The following is a 6,819-nucleotide window of genomic DNA, read 5'->3' on the forward strand; positions in this document are numbered from 1 at the left end:
AGTCCTTCTCTTCTGAGAACCAGGTACATCCACTACATGATGTTATGATGTGGAATACCAATAACCGAAAATCACAAAACCATGACACTCCCCAGTTTCATGAGATAAATCAGAATAACATGCCATATATGAGGAGAGAGTTAAAAACAGAATAATTAACCAATATGTATATCAAAGTGGTCTGTGTGATTTACAAGTCTCTGTGGTTAGATGCTGGAAGAGGCTGTCCAGTGTGGCCAAAGTCAGGCTGGATGGGGCTTCGAGCAACCTAATCTTCTGAAAAATGTCCCACATGGCAAGGGGTTGGCCTAGATAATCTTTAAGGGTCACTTCCATCCAAAACCATTCTGAGATTCTATCATTTTGTGACTACTGCTTCTTGCTCCTCGGTGAGGTTGACAGTCTATAAGTCTCTTTCTTTAACAAACTTGCATTCGGTATGCGTTCTCATTTTGTTAGCATTTCCGTTCAGATCAGTGCAATTCTGAAGCAAATGCCCATCACATTCAGAGCCCCACTACACACCTCCTTCAGTGACTAATGACACCAAAACCTGCATTTTGTGAAGGCACTTGACAGCAATAGACTATGGCCATGCATCTATTATCACAAGTTCCCCTATCACGTGAACAGATATCAGATGACAGGAAAACATGTGATGAGGGTCTGCAATGCAGACAGCAAAGTGCCAGTGAGATGAGCAGTCTGGACATGCTATGGGCAGCAGAATGAACACATCCATAGTGTGCTAAGAAAACGAACATTCATCTGGAGATGTAATGGGGCAGGAGATCCAACTTTTGCTTATCCCACATCAAAATTGCTGTATTAAAAAGTAAAACAGTCATCTTGCTAGCAACTTGCCAGGTATCTGAAGTCAGGTCATTCAGTCTATTGGCTCTTCTGTGGATGTACTGCTCTTTCTTCTCTTTCTCCATACATTTCTTTTCTTCTTGCTCATTTGCACATGCCTCTACCAGACACTTCCCTGCTTTTCATAATTTCTATACTCTTTTCTACTCGCTATACTTCTGCAAAGGGCACGGAGTTGAAAGAAATGTATGATGTGAAAAAAAGGATGCCATTGCTCAATTCAAAAAAGAAGCAGTAATTGTGGTGCTGCAAGAAAAACTGATGTAAAAGCTTGAATTGTCTTATAATCTTTAAAATAATTTGTTCATGACAATTGATATTTTCCTTGGACAGAACTCTAAATCCTGCATTTATATGTTTCTGCCTTATCTCTTCATCTTTCCAAATCCTCTCATTTGAGTTCTCCTGGGTACAGATCTGTTGGATAAGTAATAAAGCACCTACTTGAAGAACACTATAAATCCAACCGCGTATCACCAGAATTACTGACAAGAATTAAGACGTGAGTGTTTATCAGACTAGCAGTTGAAATAATTCTTCAGTTAAAAGCATTGTACATTAAATCTTTAATGTAATTTATCTGAATGTGTAGACCCACCTTTTGAGATCCACCTCCTCAGCCTGGAGTTTGCTGACAGAGATGAGCAAGCGTGGGAGCATACTGCATAAATCCTGGCACTACTGAAGCAAAATACCTTAGATTTGAAGTACTATGTCACAATCCTTATTAAAAAAAAAAAAAAAAAAAAAAAAGAGGAAAATGCAAACATCAGATTTTTGTCTCCATCTTGGACAGCCTTTTTCTGAGGAGGATTTCCCTCCCTGCAACTATCTTAGATGGAGGAGCTGGGTAACTGGAATTAACGCTTCCAGAAACTGAAGGGACCAATGCTGCAGAAAGTTAGATAATGTAAAATGACTGAAAGAAGTAAAATGACTGGAAATGTGGGGGTCTGGAACAGGACTGCTCATCCCAAAGAAAAGAATTTACTAAACTTTTTTGAGAATGTGGTTGGAAAACGTAGTGATAGAGTGCATTTTCCATGTCTGGAGAAATGGTGGCTGACAGCGTGGATAACCATAAGAGGTTTTTGTGGTCTGCACCTGCAGAACAAGAATTTCAGAGGAAACATGCTGTAAATCAGCACTGGTAGGTGCAGGGAGAGCCTCCGCAAAAAGCTCAGCAATCGTCCCTGTCAGCGCCACTCATGTTTCCGGGCAGAAACTTTGGTAAAGAGAGCTGAAAGTTCACCAGCATCAGAAAGGGACAGACAGCTCACAGTTACCATTCCTGGCAAGCGCTGAGGACGCAAAGTGCACTCCGCTGCTGGTTCCTGCAGAAATTCAGCAGTAGGTGGCAGTAGTTTGCGGGGTTTTGCACTTCTTTAGTTTAATGGGGTCAAATTTGGAGCGTTTGTAACAAATGAGGAAAAATACCTATTATTTGGCATCTCACTGTGTAGGATCTAACTGTGTAACTATAAACTTCCGGTAGGAGATGAATAACTACTAATCAAAATATACAGATTCTACATATTTCAAGGCACATTTAAGTAAGCTTGTTTAGGTAACTAACCTGTTTTGTCACATTGACATAATTGGAGGAAGCTATGAAAGCCCTGAGTGAGGAATTGTCATTTTCTGTAAATCCTGAAAACCCCTATGCAAAATTTGAGGAAATCATGGGCTTTCTAGAAATTGTGGTGAAATACAAGCATCTCACATGTGGGAAATGTTTTTTAAACTAAGCCATCACCTAACAATTTAATCAAAATGAATCTGTTTTCTTTTGACTGGTGTTGAAGTACTGATAAATTTCATGCCCAATATCACGATAAACAGAGAAGTATATTTACACAGATATAAACATCTGCCTGTGTGCGTCTGTAGGTGAATACATGTATTTATTCAGCAAAGAAAGTTTAAAGATAAGCAAATATCTCTCTTTAATGTATGTTCAACACCAGTACTGATGGAAGGCAACCCTTCAAAAGCTGGAATAATTTTATTAATGACAAGTATCTAGAAGCACTGTTTATATGTATACTGGGAGGTTTAGCAGAGGAGAAGCATTGAATAATAAAGCTGTTTGGACACCTCCGGCCTACCTCATGACCGGTTTGATATGGCTGATGAATAGCTCACGGCGTAAAGCACCCTACACCTGGAGGGCTTTCTCCTGCTTCTTCTTCTCTCCTTTATACCCTGCACCAAGATTGGGCTCCTGCTCACAGTGACAACATCCTAATCTGGTTTCTATCACCTCACACAGCTCTCTTGCACTAAACCAGTAACAGAGAAGACAAATTACTATAGTGGGTTTTCAGCAGCTCAGTAAGCAACGAGAAATCCTAGCTTGAGCAAAGCAGGCTGCCCAGGGGAGCCCTGAGGGTCAGTGTCATACTTTCTTCACATGTTTCTATTTGCTTACAAATTCATGAGAACAGATAAAATCGGACAGTGACTCTGCTCATGCCCGTAGTTGGTAGCAAGCAGAACACAGTAAATTAAACAAAATGTGTAGCCTATGATCTCAAATCCCTGCCTCAGGATAAGGCTTACAGAAGGTTTTTGTTGGTAGGGTAGATGTACTCGGGGAGAAACTGTCAATGTTGGTAACAAGTTTTCTTTGAGCACCTCATAGAATTCTACTGATATTGATTAAGTTTCATAATGCCCCAAAGTAGCTCAGATTTCTGTTCCTATATAACAGATGAGTGCCCGAGGAGCAGACAGAAGTTTGGCCCAAGGTGACAAAATGAGACATCAACAGGATTAGAAATAGGTCTCAGGAATCACAGTATGACTCTCCTTGCCTAAATACACTGCATCTCAATAGCACATACACTGCAATCCTGGTTTACATTTCCCAAAGCTTTCCTATGTGAAATATGCTATAACAACAGGCAGAATGCAGTAGAAATGTTCAGTACAATACAGAGCCATTTCATGAGATTGTGAAATGTTTCCAGCCCAATTATTTTTATTCCCTTGAAATAAAAAGATCACACACCAAGACAAAAAAAAANGGGCCGGGGCAAGGACTGATGTTTGCATGGCCCCATCTCACCTCCCTGTCTTGCAGGCGCTGCAGCAGGAACGTCACGGGACAGGCAGGGGCAGAGCTTGCCACCCTGCCTCTGCTCCCGCGACGCGTACGTCTGGGCATGCAGCCCACACAAGCAAAGAGACCTGGAAGGAAAGAGCAGAGCAGCTGCCGCTGGTGTTGCTTGGAGCCAGGGGCGAGCATGCGGCCAGCTCTGGGAGAAACGCTCCTCCAGCCCCACAGCGCAGGGTGGGCTGCGCTGGCACATGTGCGGTCGGCGGGGAAAGGGGAGAGAGCCTTCCCCTTGCCGGGGCACTGGGGAGACCACGGTGGGCAGCTGCACTCAGCACAGCTAGGACAGTGCTGCTGTTTAGGCGCATCCTAAACAGACGCTGGTGGCACACGTGTGCTCGGGCAGCGTCGCGGTGTCTGGAGAGGTGGAGGGACCTCACCTCGAAGGGCTCTCAGCCGCTCCATCACGGCAGGATATCTCCAGACAGACACAGTGCTCTCTCTGGGTCCTCCTCCTGCAGCTTCCACAAGCTACTGGGCCACCGCTCCCACCGCTGCCACAGGGGCCTAAGAGACAGCCACTGTGACATCTCACCGAGGAGTGTTACCTCACAGAGATCCACGTGCCCTGGGGCGGGGACCAGACCGCATGCCCGGCAACCTTGCTGGCCCCAAAACACGGCATGTTTTTGTGAGGCACTCCGCTCCGGGGCGGCCACTTTCCGCGCCTGCATTGTCTCAGTGATGGGGGACCCCTCTGTCCTCCTGACTGGCGGCTGGCTCCCAGAAGGAAGGAGGAGAATAGAGGAGGCAAATTACTGCCTGAGGGGATGGTGTCGGGATCGAGGTTTTGGGTACCGTGATCTTGGGCACGCCTTTGAGAGACCAGGTGTGTGGGCGTGAGACGGAATAGGACTGAGCAGCTGGGGCAAAAGTGTTCTGGGGAGCAAGCTGGCGGGATTGATGACCAGAGCATTGAACTAGATTTGACGGAGGAAGGGGATGGAGTTCCTTGTGACAGAGAAGGGCCTGGGAACGCTGTCTTTTTAGGAAACTGTGGAGAAAAACCTCCCAGTTGTCCAGTAGGATCTTGTGGGGACTCCTCAGAGAAGACGATGTTGCCAAGAGCCTGGCTTAAGCCTTCTTGCATCCCTCTAGAGATACCTGCACCCTCTGCTTCCTTACAGTGCCTGTATAGCAATGCACACCGCCTGGGGAATAAAGTAGAAGATCTGGAAGAACTAGAGATCTGTGTGTGCTTACAGGGATGTGATCTCATTGCTATCACGGAGACATGGTGGGACAGCTCACGTGACTGGAATGCTGCCATCCGACTACTGTGTCCAAAATCTAAAAGGGGAGTATAAAGAGGAGGAGAATCAACTTTGTACTCGGGTAGACGGGGATAGGGCAAGGGGGAATGGTTTTAAGCTCAAGGAGGGAAGGTTTAGGTTGGATGCCAGGGGGAAGTTCTTTACAGAGAGAGTGGTGAGGTGCTGGAACAAGCTGCCCAGAAAGACTGTGGGTGCTCCATCCCGGGAAGCGTTCAAGGCCGGGTTGCATGGGGTCCTGGGCAGCCTGGTCTAGTACCAGCTCTGGAGGTTGCTGGCCCAGCCTGAGGCAGGGAGGTTGGAGCATGATGATCCTTGGGGTCCCTTCCAACCCAAGCCATTCTGTGATTGTATGACTCTATGTATCTCTCTCTGCAGGAGGAATACGTCATAGCGTTTAGTTAAAGCTAAGTACGGTCTGAAGAACACAAGGCAAACATCCATTTACAGTGAGACAGTTTCTACTTTTGTCGCTTCCCGGAAATTCGGCTTTTTCCCGGGGAAAATTCAGTGATCTCTTCTGCTATGGCTTCAGGACTCCTCCTTCCTCTCAGCCAATGCTTTTTGTGGGACGCCCTGCCATGTCCTTGCAAAGATACGCATTTTCTCCTCAAGTTTCCTCTCTCTCCCCAGTGAAAGTTGTATGATGCTCTGGGGCTTCTTATTCGCAGTTGATCTTTAGATGTTTGTTGGAATGGTTCGGAAGTTAAGAGGATGTCTACCCTAAATGCTGACATTTTCACCTTTCACACTTAAAAATAAGCAACTAAGCCACGTGTCTTTTGATTTATTTGCCAGAAATAATAGCAGAGAATTCAGTATCTCTCTGCGGGAGGAATACGTCATGGTATTTAGCCAGGCCCTTCTCTGCAGAGCTCCTCTCCTGCAGGCCAGCCCCTACCAGTTAGAGGCGTGTCCAACCCGCAGCCCAGCTGGCCCTGCGCCCGCCCGCTGCCCCGTGCCATCATGGCGGCGGCACTGCCCCGCCCAGGGGCTCGGCCCGGCACTGCAGCACCAGCTGAACACCGGTGCGCTACGAACCTGTGTGGTGCTGGCCCATGACATCTGAGGCAGATGGTGGTGGTGTGGCAGTAGGGGTTGAACCTTCCCACCGATATTCCGTTACGTGTTGTTGCCGTGCGACAGATGGCAGCAGAGGAGCAGTCTGACACAACGGCGTCTGACGTGGAAGGGCGGGTGAAGCAGAGGAGTGTCACTGAACTCCTCCATGCAGAAAATCTGTCACCACTGACATTCATTGATGCACAAGCGCACACGTGCAGTAACACATACACACACGCGCGCGCGCAGCAGCCTGCGCTGATCAGGTGCAGAGCACGGCCAGACGAGCGCGGTGACCAGCAGCTTATGTACATGCAACTGCCCCCTTTTATCCATTTTTCCCTCCTCTCCAACCTCTGGTTCCTCCTTCACGTTGCTTGCGATCTCAAGATGCCCTGTTCTACATCCCAAGCAACGACTGGGGTGGACAGAGTTGGCCAGAGGTGCCTCTAGAGCCTTTCCCCAGCTCCTTGCAGGCTCCCCCAGCTGTGGGGC

General features: G+C 47.1%; 1 long non-coding RNA gene across 1 annotated transcript in view; it reads right to left on the minus strand.

Moving 5' to 3' along the window:
- LOC110396559 overlaps positions 361 to 6,819 on the minus strand; it is a 25,207-nt gene continuing 18,748 nt past the window's right edge. The window contains exon 3 of the long non-coding RNA XR_002437053.1: positions 361 to 1,596. This is a non-coding gene — a long non-coding RNA (uncharacterized LOC110396559). The remainder of the gene's footprint in view (positions 1,597 to 6,819) is intronic.

The sequence above is a fragment of the Numida meleagris genome, chromosome 3 (genome assembly GCF_002078875.1).
Source record: "Numida meleagris isolate 19003 breed g44 Domestic line chromosome 3, NumMel1.0, whole genome shotgun sequence".
Classification (NCBI taxonomy): domain Eukaryota; kingdom Metazoa; phylum Chordata; class Aves; order Galliformes; family Numididae; genus Numida; species Numida meleagris.